Source organism: Kryptolebias marmoratus, linkage group LG13 (genome assembly GCF_001649575.2).
Source record: "Kryptolebias marmoratus isolate JLee-2015 linkage group LG13, ASM164957v2, whole genome shotgun sequence".
Lineage (NCBI taxonomy): Eukaryota > Metazoa > Chordata > Actinopteri > Cyprinodontiformes > Rivulidae > Kryptolebias > Kryptolebias marmoratus.
This window is the reverse complement of record NC_051442.1, coordinates 19,955,249-19,978,568: the sequence shown is the minus strand read 5'-3', so window position 1 is coordinate 19,978,568 and position 23,320 is coordinate 19,955,249. Positions and strand designations below refer to the sequence as shown.

Genomic DNA, 23,320 nt, shown 5'->3' with positions numbered 1-23,320 from the left:
GTTGTTGTTCTTTTCTTTTGGAGCTCCTGCACACCTAAAATGCAGAAAAACCAAATAAAAAAGCCTTTCCATTTAAGGTCTGATTTCACCATCATGGAGAGTTGTGTAGCTGTTGTCTGGTCTCATTACACAGATGTGTATGTGGAGAACTGAGTGTGTAGATTTTTTTTCAAGTGAGGTTCTGTGGAAAGTTTATGAACAAGTAAAATATCACCTGTTGTAGATAGCTCTTTGAATGTCTTTAGGTAGGAGAAATAGTTCAAATCTGACTGATTAGCTAGTGGCTAGTCCAAACAGGGCCAAAACCAAAAACATTACATTGGTTCACTCATTTTCTATTTTATAAACTTTTACGTCCCCATTACACAGTTCACATAAAATTATAAGTTTTTTGCCATCACAAATAGCAGCTGCAGCATGCTGTAGCACTTCAAGTTTTAGGGAAGGTTCCAGTTTAACTCCCAGATTTATGATAATGTTTTTTTTTCATAAGGTTCAATGGAGGAAAGGTCAATGCGAGGGTTCCTGCTGGTGCCACTGGATGTAAACAACATCCCTTCTATCTTCTTCTCATTGAAATGTAGACATTTTAATGCCATCCAACTCCTGATGTCAACCAGGCAGTCAAGGAGAGGCTGCACAGAGCATGGCCCCATGTATACTTGGGAATCATCTGCATAAAATGAAAATAAGTGCCATGTTTGCTAAAAAAAAAAAAAAAAAGTGGCAGTAGATATGAAGAAAATCGAAGAGGTCCAAGAATGCAACCTTGTGGTACCCCCCCCCCACATCAAAGTTTATAAAACAGAATCAAGACAAACCATTGTAACAAAGAAAAAAAAAAAGACTGAAGCTGTTTTAAGACAGCAGCAATCTTTTATCAATGAGCTCGTCAGTCGGTCATTCAAAGAGTTATCTTCTACAGGTAACATATTAACTGTTCATAACAGAAACCCCACCTAATAAGATCTGAACTATTCCTTTAGCTCATGGAGAATGGCTGTTGCCACTGAAGGCGGATGACTCCTCCAGATGATCCTGAGCGTGGCAGCTGGAATTGTTATCTTTTTTTGATATCGGGGCCGTATGTAATGAGGAAAACACCCTCGGTCGGCCCCACTTCCTTCTCAGGCGATAGAGGTTTCACATGCAGTTGGATTTTATAATCCCTCTGGAAGTTTGGAGTTTATTCCGCTGAATTCAACCTTGGTTCTGCTGATGTTTAGCTGAGAGGAGAACTGGGATTAAACTGGGATTTTCTGTTTGGAAAGCTTGACGTTAGATTTTACTAAAGTAGAAAGGTTTACTCCCAGGATTTGAATAAAACTCTCCAAGTAAATATTGAACACACGTCCACAACTGATTAACTTTTAGAGTTGACCCAATTCAAGATGGTCGCCACAACTAATCAACTTTAACCTTCACAAAAATGTGTATAACTTTGTCAGTTTTACAAATATTGACCTAAACTTTGTTGTGCTAGCAGCCAAGACTGCTCCCCAACACATTCCGAGCACTAACAGATTGGGCAGGAGCTTTGTTTAAAATTATGCCATTAACTATTTGTAGTTAAATATGTCTGTTAGCAAAATATCCCATGAACCACTTGACAAATTTTAATGAAACTTCCAGAAAATAATCATGGGATATAAGCTCTATAACTGAGCAACGTTTGATGACAATTCATTTCAAGATGACTGCCGTAGCTAACTGACTGTAGAAAACACAAAAGTCAGTATTTTTCAGTCACTTTTACTGATATTGCGCTAAAATTTGGTGTGGTTGTAGCTGAGAGTCATTCACAACACATACCTCAAGAGCTACTCATTTCCTTAAACCTTTACTTAAAACTTTAGAATTTACTGTTGGAGTTGAGCCAGTTTGTCTGTTAGCAAAATATCTCATTAACCACTGGACAGATTTTAATGAAATCATCAGGAAGTTATCATTGGATGTATTTCTACAAAGGATTCATTTTTGGACTCTATCCAAATCAAGATGGCCTCCACAGGTAGTTAACATCAACCAACAGAAATGGCTGTAAGTCAGTCATTTTTCCAGATATTGTTCTAAAATTTGATATGGTAGTGGCTGAGAGTCATTTACAACACATACTTTGAGCAAGATGTCTCACATAAAATTGCACATAGCGTTATTTTTAGGGTTGGACTGCGACTCTACCAACATTTTCTCAACAGAAGATGATCCAAAACTTTGGCTTGAAAGTTTTTAATTTGAGTTTATGATTTCTGAGTCTTACCCTCCTCACTTTAACAAGCTGTTCCTTTGGACTGAGCACAGGGCAGGAAGTGCTTTGAATGTCATTGCCTGTCTGCCCAGAGGGCCTGCGTGTTGAGACACACCCCTCCCCTCCCCTCCCCTCTCACCCTCCCGTCGCAGCCTTTGCACTGATCTCTCTCCCCCNGGTGAACGTGTCTTCTCCTTTGCCAGAGCTGTCTCGCCTATGGGGGTCCACGTAACGTGAGAGACTCACCCTTCCTGTTACAAACGCCACATCGCTGCTGCGCTCCCCCCCCAAAAAAATGCTAATTTTTCCCGTGCTTGTGTCTCAATAACTAAAACAAAAGAAGCTTTCAAATTAAACATCAACTTAAGTTGTCGTCTGTGGTCTTCAGCATTTCTCACAGCTTTTGTTCCTAAAACAAACGAACCAAATTGGTAATCAGAAGCCTCTTTGGATCTGCTGAACTGCTTCTAAACAAAATTTATACACTTGGATTCAAATCCAAGTTGTTCAGTCTCTTTGGAGCCACCAAAACTGATGAACGATGTAAAACATGTCATTTCAGGGTGAACAGTTAAAGTGTAAACGCCACACTTTATCCACGTGTTGGCTGTTGGAACCAAAATCCATTCTCCGTGCGCACCAAGGTACAATTAAAATATTGCCTAATGATAATTATTCACAAGAAAGATTTTCTTGAAATAACTGGATATAAAAGGTTGTATCTGGACCTCACTGTGACAGGGTCATCAGAGCCTTGTAACTTTAGAGTTTCCTGCTTCTGAGGAATTAAGAAATTCCTCTAAAAAAGACAGTTTTGGGTCAAACAGCACCAAGTAACACAATGTTTTTGGGGTTTTTTGAAACTAGAAAAAAAACACAGACTTAAAAGAATATCTTGGCCAGACTGAAGTGGGTTTCTCTGTAAAAGTTAATAACAGTTCACGTCTTATGTCTCTTTGAACGACATCATTTTGGAGAAATGGAGTTTATTTCTGACAGGATTGATGAGTTAACAGCTTGTCTAAATGAAACAACTGGATGGAGTCTGTTGCTGGCGTATCCGTGTGGCACGTCCGGTGGAAATTTCTTAATATTTCTGCAGAAATAACCCGAAATTCAAAATTAGGAACAGTGTAAAGGTTGAAATAATATTGTTTGTCTGAACTGCTGTGAAATTTCGAAGATTGGAGTTGTGTTAGGACATCACAAATCCACTTTGGAAGAGGAGCCACTTAGAATGACAAGCTACAGTTCACCCACTTTTAGGATTTTTTTAAGTTTTTGCCCTCTTAAAATAACTGCAATTTTCAAACTTTCCTAGCAGTTGTGTAACAGTTGGTAATGTTATGGACCCAAGAGTGCAGGCAGCCAGGTATTTATGATCCACGATTATTTATAAAATGAAAACAAAACCCAGACGAGCAGATGTAATAACTTAAACAGAATTATTACTGAACACAGAATACACAAACACAAAATAAAAACCCAGAAAACCATTATAAGATACCAAAGAACCCCCAAACCATGACAAGTTCATGCTAACTCTATTATTTCAACCTTTATCGTCTCAGTTTTGTATTTCATGACCATTTTGGCAGAAATATTAAGCCATTCCTGCCAGCTGTGATCCCTAAAAAGCTTTCAGAAGTGTTGCTTTTCACTACAGCTCCTCCATTTACTCTTGTAAACAACCATAAACTTCCATAACTGTGTAATGAGAAAATGAAAAGTCTCTGGTAATCTTTTCCTTTAAAGACCTACAACTCTTGTCCCAACGGAATAAACATCTTGATAGTGCCGGTTGAAAAATATGACAGCGTTTGTTGTAAGATGAGAGGTCTAATGATATCGTGTTGTTTTGATAGCCCGAATGACGTGCTCAGCTGGCACCTTGGTGAAAAGTGTGTCTGAAGTGTGTTTGTGAGCCAAGAATCACAGAGTGGGTATCTGCCTTGGTTCAGAGTAACAGTCTGCCGATCAGGATGAGTCACTTCGCACTCACGACGATAATAAGCTGGCAGAGTGTCAGCGTGACTAAACAGATGATTGAATCACACACGTCTGTTGCTGTTGGTTTAACTGTCAAGTCTGGGCTCTGGGACCGGTCTGAGAGCTGAAACACATTAAGGGACACACCTACAGATTACCAAAATGCCTTCTGAGTATAAGGCAGAATTAACTCTCTTCTGCACAGGCTGGGCTCGTTATGTTGAATGAATCACATCGTCTAAATGGAAACAGTTGAAGAGAAAAATATGTGCTTAGTTACCGCAGCAGGTAGGTTTTCCTTCTAATTGTTATTATGCTTTCTATCAGGGGTAGAAGTAGACAGTCCTGTTACTTACCTATCATATAATGTGAGGATACTGGGCTGAACAGTTTTGTTAGGAAGTACAGACCCACTCAATGGTCGGATTGCTACGGCTGATATGTGTATACGTGCGCATTTAGCAGCTATGGCTAATATTTTACCATGAAGTAGCCAAATAACAGGCTACTCATACACCTTCCATCGAAACCCGAGATGTGCTGAGCGTTCCATTTCAGCTCTTTTAAGTCGTTTTGAAAGGATGTAAGTTCTTTGACCTGTTCCTGAGCGGCCGCAACATGTCAGCGTTGGCAAGGTTTACTCCAAATACTTGGCGGCGATGACCCAAAGTATATCAGAGGGACAGTTCAGGTTGAGCAGTTTCGAGACAGTTTTGGAGAGACGAGGCCGCAAATGGTTTGAACACATGCAGAAGGGGGAGGGAGGATTTATTGGGTAAAGGATATTCAATATGGCGCCACCGCCAGGGAGGAGGATAAGAGGAAGACCACAGAGGAGGGTCATGGATGTAGTGAGGGAGGATTTGCAGAGGGTTGGCGTGGCAGAGGACGATGACAGAGGTGATAGAGGTGGGGTGAAGCAGACTTTACAAAGATGACCCACCTTAAACTTTTATAAGAAAGGAAGGAATGCATATTGCCCACTGCCTTTCATGCCAAAGCTTTAAACTAAGCTTACCGTGTGTTAAGAAATGATGGAGGTGTAGACTTTTTGGTCAGTTCTTGAAAATAACCCTTTACAGGGTTACATGCGCTACTGTGAGATCTCGCGCAGTCTGTTAGCTTACAGAGTACGTGTTAGCTACCAGCTCAGCTACTAGCACACTGAATTTGAGCTCAAAATCTTTTAAAATCACCATGTCACTGCCATTTTTGTCCTTTTTTGAAGTCAGCTGGCTGTGGTGGCCATCTTCATTTGGGTTGCCTCCAAAAATCTGTTCATTGGTTCATAAAATATTTTGCTAACAAACAGGTAATGATCTCTCACAATGTGTAGCACTCAGAGTATGAGTTGGGGATGCCTCTCAGCTACTACCACGCCAAATTGTAGCTCCACAGCTGTAAAATTGGCTGCGCCAATTTATGTGTTTTGCTAAGGCTACAGACAAACGAACACACACACTCTGACACACACAAAAACATAATTGCCGCTTTGCCTTCGGCAGCGGGCGATAATTACAGAAAATGACCGAGTCAAACCATGATTATTTTATGTCTGACGTGCCTGCTGAGTAAAACCTGTTGTGTTTTTTTGTAGCCATATGAGTTGCTTTCCAGTCACTTATTGTGTTTGCAGATGTGGTTTTGGTATCAACGCAAACCAGTCATTCTTACAGATCAGTAAGGAGTATCATCTGCCATTCTCTGCATGCTGTAAGCAAAACACTGCGAAATCAAAGCCATGTTTCGTGAACAGCAGTCGAGTCTAAACCCATTCTCTGGTTTTCATCATACAATCTTACTAGGCAGCAAAGATTTGACCTGTGTGCCATTGGGAATTCATTAATCATTGCTAAATATAATATAATTTGCACATTTTCCACGTCTCATTTGCCGTTTCTGCTGTATGTTTTATTGTAATTTCAGAGTTTCAAATTTGCACTGTTGGTCAAAAAAGTAGCACATTTAAAGGCATCACTTTGAAGATCACTGTGTCAGAGCGAAGCTGGGGTCAAACGTTCACTGTAATTATGAAAGATCTGAAGAATCGTGCGTTTCTTTTGCTATTATTGTCACCTGCTAGTCCTCAGACAGATGTTTCTCATCAGCGAAGCAGCCGCAGGAGCTGTTTAACTTAATTGTTTAATGTTGATGCTGTGCCCCTGATCCCGTGCTCTTTTATTATCCATTATTACCGCGATCCTGCAGTGGCAGGCATTTGTAAGAGGGACGTGAACGTCAGGAGGTGGTAAGTGGCCCTAAGGTCGAACCCGCTGTTGGTTTGGCTTTGATGTGGTTTACCAGGAGAGACTTGGAGCATGATGCAGCCTTTGCCACACAGCGCCGATTCCTGGAAGAAGCTGGTTTTCATTTACTGCCCACCCACATAGCAGTGTCTCATATATGGACCTAACCAAAGGATTGGTGTCTTTTGGTTAACTGGAAGTTTAATTTTATGCATTTATTTACTGACTTCTTCCATTGAAAATCTTTTATTCCTCCTCTTGCTTCTTGTTTTTGCCAGGTGTAGGTGTGTATGCACACTCAAACCAAGGAGATTTGTTGGTATGTTTATGAATGATTCAGGCAATTCTGGTTACATTTCATAGTGAGTCCTTCCCCTCACATTCCAGTAAATGTCATAAACCAAGCCCCTGACCAATTTACAGCTGCAGGAAAAAAAAAAAGTAAAGTCACTGCAACATAAGTTTCTTTAAGACTGCGGGGGAGCAGTTCACAGTCCCTATAACAACGCATTTGAGATATTTTGCTCATTTTTGTTTGTTTGGTATTACTGTGCTCATATGTAGTTCCTATAACTATGTTTATTATGTCTTTTTTTAAGCTCCTTCATCAGATTAGGCACTCTCTTGGCTCAGTGGGGTCTGTCGAGTGACATAAAAGGATGTGATTGGTCCATTTATAAACATACATTGTGAAATCATGGTGTTCCTCTGGTGGTGCGAAGGCAAACATGTAGGTCCTTAAAGCGGCTCTAAAGTGGGACTACCATACCAGTTCTTATAATACTCAGAAAGTCCTCAAAACTGTTTGGTCCAAAAACACAGTACTGTATGCTGTTGACACTTGCTACTATTTAATTTGCACTAAACTTAAATGATTTGACCGAGCAAACAAAATGGTAAGACACCTGATATGAGAGTTCGTCTTTTTGTTGCAGGTCTTCGTCAGCCACTTTGACTCAGGTGACACTTAATTAGCCAGTGAAGGACTGTCCGTGCTGGGCACCTTCTCGTTGACTGCAGTGGAGACAGGATTCTTAAGTCACCTTATATGTTGTGTGACATCATGCTCTATTATGTCCACTGCTAACACACACACACACACCATCCCTGGAACTCAGAAACCATGGTTCTTCCAGCCTCGGGGTCAGAGGAAGGAGACCCATCAGAGGAAGTGGGGAGGTCTAATGTGAGACTGCTGAGTGACTCTGGAAGTTTTCCGGATCAGGTTGCGAAGCGCACCAGGTCTGTATTGTAAAGATGAGTTGGTTTGTCTCGCTGAATGAGCTTTGCATCCATCAGTGGAGTCACAATGTCGTAGACCCCTGAACTTGCCTGTAGGCGTTGACCGTAGAATGCCACGGTGGAAATTTGAATTCCTTTGTGCTGTAGAGGAATGTCATTCATGACTTTTTGACTTGAAAAAAGATACCCGGCGTCTCAATAATTCACGACATTATTCTGTTGTTTGAAAGCATGTTTGAGAGAGTTCAAGGAGTTGAAGTTTTATCTTTCTTTAAAAGGGCGCTGACACAGTCGTGAGGCTTGCTGAAATTCAAAATGGTTATGTTACCTGTCCTGTCAACTATTTGACCAACTATTATACTAAGTTTAAAGAAAAATGCACACAAACAGTAATATAAACAGAGGGATGTTTTGATGGGGCCCAGAAAACAAGTCTCTGGATTGAAACGAGTTACCCCATGATGAGTTGAAATGGTAAACAAATATTCCTGCAGGAAATGACTTAAGGAGCTTCCTGGAACTGACTGGTTTAGTCATTTGTGTTTACTGGGGATCAAAGACAGTAGCTAAATAGGAAAGGCGCACTGTCCATCTGGGACACGCGGTCCTTTTTTTGTTTTTTCTTTTCTAAAGGGAACACAACCTAAGCCAATGATAGTAAAAAGGAAAAAAATGCACACAAATATTGGTCTGTTTTCCAGTGATTGAACAGAGAAAGCTTTTCCGCTGCTTCTAAGAATGAAAAACAGCAGTGTTTTGTCTGTGGGCCTTCAGAGCTTCCACGGTAGGAGAAAGTGAGCACAAGGAGATGAACAGCTGCTGGCATTTTCTGTACCTTACCCTTCTGACCAAGGTCTCTTTTTTTATAAGGGACTACTAGTGGAGCAGTGCCCAATTGTGGAATCGGCTTGCCTCTAAATCACAGACAGCGAATCCTTTTTTTCTGCAGAACAGATTGATCTTTTTTGTACCGGAAAACACTAGCAGTCCAGCATTGCCAGGCAGCAAAAGTACCAATTTAAAAGCTACCCTATGATAGAACAGCGTTGTGGTGATGACAGGCCACGCTGTTTTCTTGGCTCCCCCACCTTTCATCCTACAGAGGCACAACAGAGGACTTCTGAAGGGCTTTTAAAGTTGGAAGGGCTGCACCATAAAGTTTCCGCTGCAGTGGAAGAAAGCCTTGAGCTTTGCTATCTGAAGTTAGCTCAAAACCCTTAGCAGACAGTATGCTTCTGTAATTATGCATCGTGTATATTTCAGTGAGGAAATATTTTTGTATAAATGTGTTTTTGTGCAAAAACACAGTTTAGTTCTGTCAAGCAGTTAGTGGTTACTTTGGACATTGCTCTGTTTAGTTCCTTTTTTCTTCAGTCCAAAATACTGCAGAGTTCATTGATCAGACTGGGGACTGTGTGCAGATGCTGGGGCTGCACAGCTGTGTGAAAATGAAAGCCTTTTAGTGGTCGTGACTCAACTGTGCTTTGTTAGTATCTGTGTGTGTGGTGTATACATACTATTACCAAGTAGGACAAGTGATATATGTGTATACAAACCATACAGACATTTATTGGTTTACATATGTGTTAAGTATGTGCTCGTGTTAGAGCTGACTCAGCTTCTGTTAATGCTGACTGGCCCAGCTTGTCATGTATTTATTCTATTAATGTGGACGTACCTGTTGAAGGATCCTTAAAAAGTGCATTTAGGTGACTCATACAAGTAAAGCTGTCACTGAAATATGCTCACCCATTTTACTGTAAACGGTTGGGTTACATTTTGTTTAATTGATGTAAATAGCACCAAATCAGAAGTCTTCCAAGAAGATTTTAGATTATAAGGTAAAAACCCTGAAGTATTTTGGGGAAAAATTCAACAGCCCCCCTTTGAGAAAGCATGTGGTAGTAGTTGGAGGGAAACAATTCCTCTTAACAGAAAAAAATCTCAACAGAAACAGGCTGTCGGCTGTCTTTGATCAGTGATGGGAAGAGCAAAGTGAAGATGAACTTTAGGAACATACAAGGAGGTCAAAAGGCAAACAACAAACTATTGTAGTGAAACACTATAAAAATAATCAAATTTGCATATGGCACACCCATAAATGATTGAAGAGAGAAAGAGAGGTCAGAGGCACTGAAGTCTTTCAGTAGCCCAGCTAAGGGTTGTTTCAAGTTTACCAAACACATCCCTAGTTATAAACATTATTGACCAATAAAACAAGTTATATCGTTTATAGTGGTGACCCACAGGGTTCAAGATTATGACCAATTCTGCTTGCTCTATGGTTTTAATTTGTGATGATATGATGATGATGATATGAGAACTTGTGAGTTAAATCTATCTCATTATGCTGATGACGCCATACTGTACCAATAAGGCCAGAAGGAAAGTAATCACTTACTGAATCTACAGGTTTGCTTTGGAAACACAGACTTTGATTAAGTTTGGTTCCTTTTAGGGATGCACCAATGCCACATTTTTTCAAGCAGAGTACAAGAACCGACATTTGAGTATTTGCCCATACCGAATGGTGACAAGAGTACTAATAAATGCTACTGCACTTCTTACAATTAGAAGAACCTGTAATTACACTTTTGATCTGTTCCAACAAGTGATTGGCATGTTGTATAAAATTGTATTAAACACATTTTTTTTTTTAAAGAAAATGTCAATCATAAAAACATGCATCAAGTTTAACAGTTGTCACCATAGATGGACATTTGCAGCACAACAGAAGCCCTATTCCTGCCCAGTAACAATTCTTAAAGCTGAAATATGAACAACATTACAAAACCATAAGGCAATGAACAGAATTTCAGTCACTCACTTCTTTAAAAGACATCCAGCTCGCAACAACGAGAGTGGAGAGATGGCTTAAAAGTCACTGTTTTGGAGCATAGTATTAGCTACTCCTTAGCAGCTTGTTAAGCATTCTTTTAGGCTCATCAATGACCCACCGTGGAAGACTGATAAGCACAATCAGTTTTGGACATTGCTCGAAAATCTACCGTCCAGTTAGTCATTTAGTTATTCTGGCTGACTTTTCCTTGGCTTCCGGCAGGGACGGCTGGTATCAGTGGGCTAGTAGGGCTAAGCCCTCCCTGGTGTTTACAATATAAATGTTAAAGTACCTAATAAAAACAAGTTAAAAATATTATATCACATTTTGTGAAATTTACAACAAAACTGGTGCCAAACAGTCACGAGAAAATCCCCAAGTCTTTCCAAAGGGCTGACTTTTTACAGCCCCGTTCAGCCCCTTGTCAGAATGATTGACAGCTGTCTTGTCCCGCCCCCTCAGGTTAGCGTTAGGGTTTGCTGCTCATTTGGGCTAATTTAGTTCAGCCCAGGGTCAGCCCAAGGCCTCAGGCTTTAGCCAATGAGAGTGGGCGTGGTTTATCTTGGACTGAGATAAGTACGATGGCGAGCAAGATAAAGATATTATTTAATTTCTCACTCGTTTTCCATAATGTGTTTGGGGGACAAACCGTAAGTGAAGAGGTTGGGAGCAGATAGACCCAAGGATATTCAGTTTTCCTGTGACCTGCTTTCAGTGAAAGGACTGGCAAACAGCAAGTGTAGCTAACAGATCTTTAACGAGGTGGTTATTAACATTTTGGATCCCAGAAAAGTTGTCAGAGTGAGCTTCTCTTTAAATAAGGTAGGATTCATTTAAAAAAAGAATAATTTTCCAATATTGCATGTTTTGTTTGATTTTACCTTATCAGTGTGATTAGTAGTTGTGTCAAGGAGTGTGGTGCAGTGTTATTCAAAGCTGTTTGACTGGGAAAAATCATCTGAAATGATTATAGCTGAAACTCTTACTGAAGGGAATGAAGTATTGGACAACTGACAGAGGCTCTATGTGAGCTTGGTTTTTAGTGGTGGTTTGTTTTAAGGTTGTCTTTGTGATGAAAAATAACAATGTTAATTTATAGCAGGTTTTCTTTATTTCAAATTGAATGCTGCTGTTGTTGAAATCCAAACTGCAGCGTTTTATTATATATCTGTTAGCCCACCCTACAAATATCACCACCATCCTCCACTGGAAGCCTTCCGGTGAGGATTTTTGGAGACATTTTTCCACCAGTATTATTTTTTTAATTGACATCCTAATTGCGTTTAGTGAGTAGCTTTTTTTTTACCTGTTTTAAATGAGCAAAACACAGGACTGTCCTGTTTCAAAGCAACGATTTAAAATTGAGCCATGCTACATTTCTATTTTAACTCGGTGTTCAAATGCTTCAAAAAATATTTTAGTTGATTCAAAACATCAAATAAGGGACTATTATCATTTAATGAATCCAGATTTCTGTTTTTCTGTCTGCTGTTTTCAAATAGGAATATGGTAAAATTTGGATTTTTGTGGGTGTTACAGGTAAACGAATATTAAACAATAACAACAAAAAAAACCCCACTAATATATAGAAAGGGAATATTAATCAGGTTTTTTTTTATACGTTACAGATTAAAAAAGCAGTGTGTAGAATTTAGTTTAGCTAGTGGCAAATATAGAGAGCAGAATCAACATTCCTGCTTGTACAATTGGTGCAAAAGACATGGGGTCTGTCAACATAAATACTTCAGTCACAAGTAACAAGCACATTTTTTTATTGTCAGAATTTTTCACTTGATAAAAACATTGTTTCAGATGTTAAGTTTGCATTTCTGCTCACAGATTCTGCAAACTGAAACTTTAAAGAGGCTGCTAAGAAATAACAACAACAATATAACAATTCTGCTAAAACAGGGAGCGGTGTCATAATGATTCAGAACTAAAGGGTTGTTGATCTAAACCCATACAGGATAAAACTGGGTCAGGAAAGTAAACGAGCAGCACCTGTTCGGCCATTTACCCTCCACTGCTACAGCAAACGGTGTGGTACTGTATGTGCTGGGAAGTGTCCAGGTGTGAGGGTTTTAAACTCTAGAAATGTGGAAAAAAGTTCCCAGAAACAAGTTTTTCAAAATGGATTGCTATTGGTGTTGCAGGAGACCTTCATTCAAGTTGGATCTGCTTAAAGCATCCAACATAATAAGTTTAAATTTGCTGCAACTAAACCTGTTTGAGGAGAGAAGTTTTGATAAAAGCATACAAAGTCTTTGGTTTGGACTCAGATTGGTGGTGACGGTAAGTGGTGTTCCAAAGGGCAGCAGTGTTTACCTGCCCCACTTGAGCGGATTCCTCAGCGTGCTGGCTCAGACTCTGAGGTACAGGCTTCGGTGCCTTCATGTCTACTGTCTACACTGGGAGACATTCTTAGCCTGATATCGCCGCTCAACAAAGACGTTGAAAGGCCGTATTGAAGCAGGGGGAGTGGGGGGGAGGTTTAGAAAAGATAGTTGGACTGGGCTGGAAGCCTTTTTAGTGCCCCGCTTGCTGAGGCAGAGCAGGTGTGAGCCTCTTTATGTGTTTGCGGACATCCTGTATTCGTGCGGCCATGTGCTCAAGTGTGTGCATCTGTGTTTGAGTAATAAATGGAGCATGTGTTCCAGGCTGCACGGAGCTGAAAGTGCACACTCACTCTACATGCTGTAGTTTGAGGTCACGTTCCTGTCGGTGCCCAAACAGCAACACAGCTCGGCGCGCTCTGGTTAAAACTCTTTGTTAATCAGTACAACAGTAGGTGTGTGTGTGTGTGCTTATGTGTGTCCCTGTGTGTGTGTGATAGAGATGGAACGACTTCAAAGCGGCGTGGTAGCATTCTCTCAGCCCAGCCTGTTTACACTGCTCAGTGAAGTCTGCATTCCACTGTCTCATTTTTCCATGGCATTCCACAAAGAGCTCAGTTCTCCTGGCTCGGTGCCCTACAAAGTTTACCCCTCCCCACACCCCAACCTCTGAGCACACTGTATAGCGCATACATACTGCCGGACGCACAACTGCGCTCCCCGTTTGGCTCCGAAAACAAGACGAGACCCAGCTGCAAGTGAAACACCCACGATTTCAGAGCAAGTTTAGGGGAAAATGGGGGAGGGGGATGGAAGCACCACGGGAGGGCAGGAGATTCACCTTCCTGGAGCTCGTCTTCGCGTCTGTTAATGGGCGTACAAACGTCAAGCCGTGTGTCGGACTGCATCGCATCTGCGCCGGTTTGTCTTGAAACGCTCCCAGTAAACTCCCCGGCCATAAATCAGGCGGCTTCAACGCCTCCCTCGGAGCCAAAGTGAAATATAACAGCAAGAAAGAAAACAGTTACGCTGCCAATTACAAGGTGTGTTGCAAGCAGTCTGTGGGCCACATCAGAGAGGCTCAGAGCTGATGTTTTTGTGGCTGTTTACCGATCGAGTTGCTAAGTATGTAGACGGTGCCAACATGGTTACATTAACGTTTGTAGCGGGTAAAAATAACATGCATTAAAAAGCATAACTGTTGTGTTTGACTGCTCTTTGCCTCTATGACTGTTTTTCTCCAATGTCAACCACAAGTAGTTACAGGAACGCCTCTGATGGTGATAGAAAGTGACATGTGTACAGAAATATGTCACTGTCCCTTTTTTTTCCTTTCCACCAGATCCTGTCTTAGAGACGTTCCGTGACAGCGAGTTAGATAATGAAACCAGCAGAGCGTTTTCTTTAATTTGGACCCTTTGAACATCTTAAAAAACGTATGGGAGACGTTTGAGTCTATGTGAGTAACGTAGCCCGACTTCACTTTATTTTACGGCAGATGCCTTCTGTCCAGGAAAATGAGACATGAGGCTGAGCATGTAATAACGTCACCTTTTTAGTTTGAACTTCGAAGAGCCGTAGCGCATACAGCGGGGCATACACGGGGACAGATGTTTAAGAAATCGACTGTGAGAAAAGAGGAAGTCTGCTGGCGAAGTCATTTCTGTTTGTCGTTCGTTCTGAGCAGATGGGAGGACAGAAATGCCTCGAAGGGTGTTTCAGGAAAATGATTTATGGTGTAAATTTCAGCCCTGATAATCAGGCTTTAACAATTACCTGCAATCATTCATGTTTGCGTTTGTGCCAGCGAAGATGGATATCTTTTTTTTTTGTTGTTGTTGTTGTTTTTCAGTACTAGAGAAAGTCTCATGCTTAAATCCATATTATTACACGGCATTCACATGGGGTTGTGCAATCAATCATGTTTTAGTTTCACTTACACTTTTAGCTTCCAACCACTTATAAAAACATAAACTAAATAAGCTCTTGTATTTACTGTAGCTTGTCCTTGTCGACACACTTGACATCTTAATTAGCTCGGAAATTCAACTTATTGTTGTGTTTCTTCACCTTTTTTCTTCATAAACATATATTTAGCAACTTTTAGAAGAACTTGAACTCTTAAAACTAATATAGAAAAGAGAATTCTTGCTTAAAAAATACTAAACTGTGGGCTACAGTAAGCTGACTGCTGTATCTCGTTTTCTGACTTGACATAATTGATTAAGTATGCACAGTTATAACCAGTTTTTAAAAGTGCACAATATCGACGTTGTCCCATTAATCGTCCTGTTTCTCATTTTTATTTCAGCCTGGCAAGATGATAATATTCTCCGTTTCATGCAGCTGGCAATGGGACAACCAAAAGCTGTGTGGCGTTGTCTCATTTTAGGCTTGTGTAACCTTTAAAAAGCAGTGCTTTGTGCGAAGATCAGCTCGTGATCGTTAATGTCCAACCCAGGAGCTGTTCTGGTTGGAAGCTTTATGAAAGGTTTCAAAGACGAGGCAGGTTAAATTAAGATAAGCAGAAAACAAATGTCTCCATCTCACTTGCCATAGTCAAGTCCTGACCCCTGTTTAGGATCAGCATGGTGCTGAAGGTTGGTTTGGGGATAGCTCTAACAATGGATTGCATTTCCTAATAAAAGAGTGGTGTTAAAAACCACCCTTAGCAACCTAATGTGGTTTTATTGAACGCGTGTGTAAAACAGGCACCTGTCTCTTATTAAAGAGAACCACAGTAAAACTGCAGTGATGTTCCTCGGCCTCTGTAAACTGAAAGAGTCCAGTTTTACTGAAGACACTTTCACTTTCAATCTTTCTCTCAGTTTCAGATCAGCCACAGTCAGACATTTATCCCAAGGAAAGACCCGTCTCTGGAGGGACGTTCTGAATGGGTTTTAGCTCAAACATGCTATTAAGTGGTTCTAGGGATGGTTACCCAGGCAACCGATTTGGTTTAGACAACAGTCGCTCTGTAAATATGGGATAGATTGCCATGAACTTGTGTGAAGATGCCCGAGTGCTTTAATTCATTGCCACCTTCAGTCCCATTTATTACATTTAGAGCTCAAAGTTTTTTCTTTTTTTTTTTGGACAGATATGATAAAGTAAACAGCTGAATTGTTAAAGGGTTTGACAACCTTTTAGTCTTGGTAAATTAGTAATAAGATACTCATTAAATGTCTGTCCCCCACCCTTCCCAAACCCCAAAAGCAAAAAAATAAATAAAAAATTAGAGAACAAAAAAAAGTGTAAAGTATTTCAAAAGCATCTAAAAAAAAGTCACAACAAAACCCATCATTTAGATTTCTAAAAAAAACAATATTTCCGTTTTTTTCTGGACTCTGTGGAAAGGTTATAAGCAGTTATTATCTTACCTGTTGCAGATAGCTCTTTGAACGCATCACTTTGAAGAAACAATTCTGACAGGACTGACGAGCTAACGGCTAGTCCAAGATTTTCCAAGGCGCTTTATGCTCATGTTTATGTCCCTGTCAGTTTCTCATTGCAGGGTTATTTACAAAATATTTTATGGTTATTTACAAGCATCAAAAGGGGTCATTATCAGCTAGCTGTAGCACATCTGGTGCAGCCTGAGCTCACTTCCATGTTATGCGAATCTGACAGTGATGTAAAGGGTAAAAATAGCTTTCCAATTAATCCTCTTTATATTTTTCCTTCAGTCCATTCCTTTATTTCGCCTATACTTTAGACCGTCCATCTGTGAGAACCCTTCCTCGTTCTCCCGGCTAATTGCGTTCCACATACCTGACCTCAGGGTTCCAGCAATTAGTGACTGACACTTTCAAACGTGTGGCTTTTGTCTCCGACTGACGCTGTGGAACCTGAGAGCGTTTGCGAGCCATCCTGCGGGCCAGAGGCGGGCCGGAGGAAGCCTGGAGGCCATGTGGATGCGGCTCCCGCGTCCACAGGGAAGAAGGATCACTGCAACACTAACAAACTGTGGGGTTAGCGAGCCGCTGACTTGTTATGACAGGGAAGTGCTGTGTTTATGTTCAACTTTCAGCTTTGAAATGTATAGCGCCGCACTGGCCTCAGGCCGAAGGAGGGACTCTTGTTGTTTTTTAGTGTCCGTGTTAATGTCTTTGTATACACTGAGGATTTTTGTTTGTGCAACCTCAGAACCTGTGCGTGAAGTGCAGACAGGATACTGGGCTCCATCTTGAGTCCTCAGCACTCCTCGTTTTTCTGTAAATTATCATACTGCTATGATTACCCAGAGCACAGCTAACAGCAGTAACATGCCAGAGTTTTAATCTAAGATCATTTTGTGTTGAGAAACGATGGTTATAGCCGTTTTGGATGAAAATAACATTGTGTGTGATCTCTTTCTATATTACAAGATTTTGCTTGTTGTTATTGTTTGGACTATGTGTTAGAAATGACTCCCAGCTACTACAGCTCCCAAATTTAACTTCACATCTCTAAAACTGACTGATTTATAGCCATCTTTGTGTTTGCTCAGGTCAATCTCAAATTGGATTGATCCCAAAATTAGTTAGTTGTAGCACTTTTGGCTGCTCCCTTCTGCAAATAGTTTTACACCAGATGCCCTTCTTGATGCAACCTGGGCTCAAACCTGCAGCCTCAGGACTACAAGGCTAAAGCGCTGACCACCGAGCTACCACAGCCTAAGCTGTAGCTGTACATCCAATGAATAGTTCCTGAGAGTTTCACTAAAATTTGTGCAGTGGTTCATGAGATATTTTGGTAACAGACAGACAAACGCATACTTGCACAAACACGCACACACATACAAAGAGACACAGCCAAAAACATTATCATCTGCCTTTCACCTTTTGGCACTGATAACTAACAAGTTGGATGTCAGTCTGGAGCAGAATCTATGGTTCCTTCTCCTTCAGGACAGGTTTGTAGCTGAACCCAGAGGTTTCAGGTCACAACGGATATTGTGCTAGTTTTAACTAATCCAGTTTGCTTTAATCCAAAACCACAAATATACACCAGTATAATGAATGTTTTGGTCACCTTTCATGTGGGAACTAAGTCACAATCATTGTTAAACTCTACAACTTAAACTCGCATGCCATGCCGATGATCGGCGCAGCGTAACACTGCGAGTAGAGGAAGGTGAAGAATAAATCAGATCCTGATATGCTGTTTCTTTGGTGTGTCTGTTAACAGGATAACATGCGGTTGTGAAATCATTCCTGAATATTGCGGTGACAGTATCATTTGCAATGAACCCACATTTCTTTGACTTCTCTCTTTCTTTTCTGGCATCACAACATTCACAAAACCTTCCGTGCGCTTTAGCATCTTGATGACCATCATCTAAACCAGGTGTGAGCATCAACGACAGTCAAAGTCCATTGGCTTGGTCAAATAAATGCAAACTGTAAATGTTCTTGGAATTTAATAGCCCCCAATTTTTTGCATCCAAGCAGTTCTTTGCAGTATTAACCCTGTGCACATCGGTATTGCAATAATGAACAACCACATATAACATTATTAATTTGTCTCTTTAATCCAACCAAGCTTGAATCTTCCATGCCTTCAATTTTTAGAGCTGGTGTGAAGAACTTGCAGTGCTTATGCACTGAAGCACCCTTACTGCTTTTTTGCTTTGGGAAATCCCATAGAAACTATAATATACATAAAATGCGTGTCTCGATCAGGAATAGTGTGCTTTAAATTTTGGTAGCAGCACATCACACAAATAGACAAATCTTGCACAAAAAAAAAACCAAACAAACTGCAAAATATTTCCTAATACACAACAATCAATTTTTGGCCAAAAAGGTGAGACAACCCAGCCTTCTTTAAAGGTCTTTAGCTTTAGGCCTTTTTTTTACAACAGAAACATTACTCAAAGTTACTGCAAAGCTTTTCATGGAATATTGGCCTTCACATAACTAAACTAGCATTTTGGTTAACCAAATCTCAGTTTAAGTTTTATCATTTTTGGAGATTTGTTTCATGAAACATTCAGCTTATAATCGAATGATATTGCACACTCTAACTTTTGAGCTGCCTGAATCTTCAAATATTTTTGCAAACTCTTTTTTACTTCCACAATCTTTACACTGTATGTACAAATTGTACATCAAAACAGGCAATTTTGACTTTTGCTCAGTTTGTCCTCGCTTCTATAGGACATACAGTTTTCTCTCAGATCCCCACAGAGTTCAGGACAGATTTTCACACTGAAGTCAAAGTAGGTAGCTACATTATTATTTGTCAAATCAACAGCTAGATGACATAGTCGACTCATTCGTGGAAGATGCTTTTTGAAATACGGCATTGTCAGAGGAGGGGTCAGCCTAAATTTCAACCCCACTCCGTCATGGAGCCCTTATTTCAGACCTGCTCCAAAAAAATCCTAAATAGAAAGTTGGTAGAAAAACTGTTTCGGTGCCGGAACTCTAAAATTCAGTGCAATATAGATCTTCATCTTTTATCAACTAATGTCTGTCACATATATCATGTTTGAATTTCCTGCACAAACAATAACATTGTTCTCTGCGTGACCTGGGTCCTTATAGATCCCTGCGTGCCTGTAGATCTCTGTAGCTGTCTTGATTGTCTGTGCACTCAGAACATAATGTGTAAACATTTTAGTTGTAAAAGTATACTGTAGCAGATTTATCAGTCGAGTTACTGCTCTAATCAGGATGTACTAAAAGTTAGCTGCTTATGGTATATAAAGGGAAGACTGTAGCAAACTGAGAGTGCAGGCACAAATTTAAATGTGCAAAACGGCTTTGACTAAATCAACTCCCGCTTCAGCATTCAGCTTCAACATTCGGTATCAGCGGTAACATTTGCCAAGCCTGGATGAAAGTGGGCTGCACCCTTCAAAGCACAGGTGTGGCTGTACCCAGCTCTGCGCCTTGGTGTACAAAGTTCAGCCCACTTGAACTCCTGTGCCACGTGTTATCTGAAAGAAACAAGGGAAACAGTTGCATTAGGGAGGGTAAAAAAAAAGAAAAAAAAAAAGAGCAAAAGTGTGAAAGGCGAGCAGTGGGACCCACAGAAATGAGGCAGGACACAAACAGTTGTTCCCTTTCCTGGAGTTCCAGCAGCTTCATTCACCCCCCCCAGCTTCCCTTCTATAAGTTTAGCTCCTCTTCCTTCTGCAGGTTCTTTCTTCCCTGTCTAATCCCCTTTATAGAGCAGAGACAGTCTGACGGGCCTCGACTTGGGGGTGGGGGTGGGGTGGGGGGTCACTCCTACTTAAAGAAAGCGCTCAGGAACATTTGGGTCTGGTGGTAATTACTTGGGCTTCATTAAGGGATCATGTTTCCCCCCAAGTCATTCTCTGTGGTAACCGTTACTGGAGATGGGGCTGACACTGTCGATAAAGTGTGTGTGTGTGTGTGAGTGTGTGTGTGTAAGGGGGGGGAGGGTGACGACACTCCTTTTGTTTTGACAGGAGCAAAGCAGTAATGCGTCCTTCTCGTTTGCATTTGCAAAGAGAACAAGTTAAAATTCCTCAGATAGCACTTTTCCAGATGCTCCGACTCAGAGAGGACGTCTGCTCTGCTCCTGTGGCTCTGAGGAGTCAGACATCTTTCTCATAACTACCTTCCTTATGAATGTACTTAACTGTATGGTTATGGGATACAAGGATTTCATATTAAGGAGTCTGATCAATGATACTGACAGCTGGAGAGAGTGTGTGCGCAGCTCCAGCAAGCAGCCTTGCATCACTCACTTCCCTGTAGAAGAACCCCACAGGAACTTTCACACAGATGGGCACGCACACGTATGTTCACTTGCAAGCACACGCTCAGGTGCTTTTAGCAACAACACACAGCCGCGCACTCTTCGGCAAACTCTCACACACTAATGTCAGGTTGACTTGTTTCCCAAAGTGGCAGGTTGGGAAGCAAAGGGTTCAGAGTCTCAACCCGTCCTGCCACCTCAGGCTCACTCATTTCTTAAAAAAGATTGTTGCCATGCATACTGCACGGTAACCCAGGTAACCAGATTCTGATTGCTTTCAGCTATTACATGTGGTTGATTTGCTCATTTGGCAGCCACTTTTTCCTGCGATTAAAACAAACAGCCGCCCTTATTGTGGAGTCTTCTTCCACACCGAGTAAGACATGGTTAAACATTCAGAATCATACAAAAGTCTTTACCCACCTAAAGGTTTTTTATGTACTGCTTTACTGGAGCCAAAGGTTCTGTTAAGCTTTTAATATGTTCTTGAGCAATAGTTCTCGAGGCTTTACAAAGTAATTTTCATTTTTTGTTGATTTCATTTTTTTTTTTTTTTTGCTTTGAATATTTGATTCTTTTTGACATCATTTTTGTCTGGACCCTATTATACCTGACCTTCAGAGGAATGCTGTTTTGCATGTTAAGGTCCTAAGTTTGAAAAAAAAAAAACTTTAAAAGACCTTCAGAAAGTATGGAAACCTTATTACTCAGGGCCACAATAAAATATTGTGAGGAAGTCTCGTTCCCTGGAGGCAGAACTTGAAGCAGTGAAGACTGGATCGAGGCTTTTGTACAGTATGTACAAAATTGAGGCCCAAAATCACCAAGGGATTGCACGTCATTTGCGGACGCAAGTTAGAATTTTGCACATCTGTTTTATTCAGAAAGACCACACAAAGTGAGATTTGCGCTGCAAATTATGTGTGCATTTACAGGAAGTCCCTCCCATAATTATGTAAATAACTGTTAGGTCAAAAAGAAAAGCGCCTGCTTCTCAAAGACCAACGTCTTTGCGACAGTTTGTCAGATATTTTCCCTCTCCTGAGAACTGGTGGTATTTGCATCTCAGGAGAAACAACAAAAGAAGAAAACCAATCTGTTGCATTGTTACCTTTACAGAAAAGAGGCCAGGAATCTCAGGTAAGATATATCTAGTTCCCAGATGATGTCACACTTCCGGACAATTGGCTGGAATGGTGGAGGACACTTTTTTTTCAGTCCAGGGCTATTTTTCACTGTAGTCACAATGATTGTTTCGTGTTGGGTTAAAGGATGTTCAAACAGTGCAGACGGTTCCGTAAAGCTTAGTTTTCACTACATTCCAAAAATCAAGAAACTGAAGGACCTCAAATGGAGGACTTGAGTGCGGAACGTTGGCGAGTCCTGCTGGCAAACATCCACCACAAGGATCAGTCTTCGAACACATCTAGAATCTGTTCAGACCACTTTTTTTCTGATAAAAGGAACATTTAAAAAAAATTAAGTTTTGTTTAGTAATGTTAGAGTATAATTGTATATGTACTAGAATCACTGGTTTCATGATTTAGAACAGCTCTACTGTAGAAAACCCATTTATGCTCTGTGCTAAACCCTAACGCTATCATTACAGTTAAATAATTAAATTTGAGTTAAATGCTTTAGTCACTGAGAAATTAAATAGCATAATAATAAAAACTGTTACGTTCGAATGATAGTTACAAATAAAGTGCACCATTTGAGGTCTGATTCTAATCCATAAACACACTGTAGACAGGGTATGCCTACATGTGCATGTATGATATTATTATTATTACCATGGAGAGTTCGGACATCCTTTAGAAATCTGTTGAAACACTGATTGTGTGAATCGATTGCTTTCAGGCCACATGGCTCCTCCATGGTGTAAGCACTCTTCATGTACACTAAATAATTGACAATGTCGTAGTGCAAGCTAGGCGGCAAAATGCTGGGCATTTCCTCTTATTTTTACTTCATACTGGTCACTTCTGACAGTAGCAATCTTCTGCATATATCTTTCCCTCGCACATTGGTCAAGAATAAGTAAATACCTGGATTTAGTTTGATTTGAAGGCATAATTGTCTAGTTCTTACCTATCAAGGTGACGAAAATATTGCGTTGCTCCCTTCTGGCCAAGAATTGTGGGAACTATGTATAATCCATCACCTCTCCCAGTCGGGAGTGTCAGACACTGTTGCGTCTAGAAAATCGTAGATGAAACAACGCAGTGATCATAGACACATAAAATCCAGTTGTTGCTGTCTTACAGTCAGAACACACAATATTATAGATGACTTCAACAGACAGTGATTCACAGCCATAAGTAAACAAATATAATTTAAAGTAATTATCTTGCAAGATAACCCCCCCCCCCTCCCCCCTCCCACACCTGCTGAACTTGATGGGTGTGTTTGTGCTGGCATATAATCAGCTCTGTTTGCTTTGTGCAAAAGACTGTTCAAATAATGTGCAACAAGTGGAGCAAAAACACAAGCTCTGCACAGTCCTAGTAAATCCGGGGCTGAATGTAGACATCATCTCTTTGGCCAACATTTTTAATTTAACCATCACCACATCTTAAACCCCCTGCATGACTCTATGTGTTTTTGTGCAGTGAAGAACTAAGCAGGTGCTTCTTCAGCAGAGGAGTCTCTAGAAAAGGTTTTATTACATTTGGGAGGTTGAGTCATTCTGGAGGTGGGTTAGTATTCA

At 40.7% G+C, this 23,320-nt stretch overlaps 1 protein-coding gene and 1 long non-coding RNA gene across 2 annotated transcripts in view; one reads left to right on the top strand and one right to left on the bottom strand.

Annotated features, from left to right (window-relative positions):
* Nucleotides 1–23,320, top strand: part of LOC108233786 (E3 ubiquitin-protein ligase RNF43) — a 100,037-nt gene that overhangs the window by 36,498 nt on the left and 40,219 nt on the right. The window lies entirely within an intron of this gene.
* Nucleotides 18,135–23,320, bottom strand: part of LOC119617589 — a 35,635-nt gene continuing 30,449 nt past the window's right edge. Inside the window, exons 2-3 of the long non-coding RNA XR_005233922.1 lie at nucleotides 22,702–22,808; nucleotides 18,135–19,822 (exon numbers count right to left, since the gene is read on the bottom strand). This is a non-coding gene — a long non-coding RNA (uncharacterized LOC119617589). The remainder of the gene's footprint in view (nucleotides 19,823–22,701; nucleotides 22,809–23,320) is intronic.